Below are 2,139 nucleotides of genomic sequence, written 5' to 3' on the forward strand. Positions count from 1 at the left end.
TATATATATATATATATATATATATATATTGGAAAGGATCACAATTTTGCGCGTGATCAAGTATATTCCTATGAGTCCACGGGGAAAATGAAACATGCCACGTTCCCAAGTGCACTTTCATGTAATAACCACATCATCAGGGGAGACACAAGAGAGAAATATAACAGTCAATTGATATACAACGAAGAGACGTAGCTAGTACGCCATATGGTAAACATGTGATTGTCCGAGACAGACAACAAGCGTATCATAAACTAATTATGTGGACAAGATGAATTCCTTACAAATTTTATCAACACTAAATTTATGCAATTTGTATAGACAATCACTTATATCAAGATTATAATTCTTTGTGCATTTAATGATAGAAGATTCAATGATATTTCTCGTGGTACTGGAGTTAGAGATTATAATGCCATCTCAGTTATTAACTCTAACTCCAGTACCACGAGAAATATCACTGAATCTTCTATTATTAAATACACAAAGAATTATAAACATTAAGGAAACATGCAACATGGCGGTCAAACTATGAGATGCACAAATGAAGTTTATGAATGGAATATCAGTGAGACGAACTAGTTGATGAATGATGAATGAAAGTGTAATAAAGTCATGATGAATGAATGAAAGTGTAATAAAGTCATGATGAATGAATGAAAGTGTAATAAAGTCATGATGAATGAATGAAAGTGTAATAAAGTCATGATGAATGAATGAAAGTGTAATAAAATCATGATGAATGAATGAAAGTGTAATAAAGTCATGATGAATGAATGAAAGTGTAATAAAGTCACAGTTTAAAAGGACAAAATATGAATGGCAGCCAGGGAAGAGTGGCCCAGGTAAATAGAAGGGTTAAAAATTCGCGTTATATGACGAATTTTGACAGATTATACAAATTTCCTTTCCACATATAGAACATGATGGTTGTGGTTAGTTCTAGAGACAAAATTTTAAAGGTTTGTGTTTCAGAGATCAACCACAAAGGATATCGTTAAATTAACTGACATTAAAATTTTTCAGTAAAGTTAAGCATTTTGTACAATAGCTGTAATTTGACGGAGTTAAAAGTTCGCATTTTCATTACAATTCTAATTCAAAAATTTGAGTTTCAATGATGGTTTGCACAACCTTAACGTACATTTAAGTTTCGTGTTTATATGACGTATCTTAAAGGACTCTGGTAAAATAACGCAGCTGGAAGGTTTACGTTCAAATGACGGTGTTTAAATGTTTATTGATGAATGGTAGATTTAAATGGATAGATTTTAAGTTCACGTTTTCATGAGCGACTTTAAACCTTGTGGTTGAATGTCACAGTTTAAATGTTGGTATGTACAATGTTGACCAGATGGCGGTAGTGTGTAGACACAGCCATACCAGGTCGTATTTATCATCATTAAAGTCACCTTCCTTACTTACTTATGGCGGCGATGAAATTCACTGGTTCTTGATTGTGCACCAATTAACCTATCAGATAATGGTACAATGTTTGCCTGGTGTTGCATATATCACGTCTGTTGTTGAAACACAAGAATGCCAGGTGACTTTGGGAGTGGATGATAATGTAAAGATCAATATAAATGTGGGAAATCTTGAACCGCCATCACCAGACACAACACATGTTTGGATCTGGCGGGGGGAGGGACTTGCCTGTGACGTCACGATGCCCCGCCTCCAGCCTGGCGCCGCTCTGTGTGTGTGTGTGTGGGGGGGGGGGGGGGGGGGGGGGGGGGTAATATTTGCGTATTACGGGAGAGCGATAAACACTCGTGATGTCTCGTCTTTTGACCTTGTAATCATATACTGTCTTTACTTCTATGAGCTCTCACACACACATACACATACAGAGACACACACACACATGCATACACACACATACACATAGACACACTCCCACAGACACACACACACACACACACACACAAACACACACACACACACACACACACATAACCTTGTACTTTGATTAAAAAAGATAAGGAAAAATCTATAAAACATATATTTCCACACGTGTAGATATATGTTATGTATTGAAATGTGGCGGAAAAATTTCTTATGTATTAACAAACGTGATTGAGGACTTAAAGAATCTGGTACAAACATAATGGTTATTGTGATAAATGATTTATTTAT

This window comes from Panulirus ornatus, chromosome 70, assembly GCF_036320965.1.
Source record: "Panulirus ornatus isolate Po-2019 chromosome 70, ASM3632096v1, whole genome shotgun sequence".
Classification (NCBI taxonomy): domain Eukaryota; kingdom Metazoa; phylum Arthropoda; class Malacostraca; order Decapoda; family Palinuridae; genus Panulirus; species Panulirus ornatus.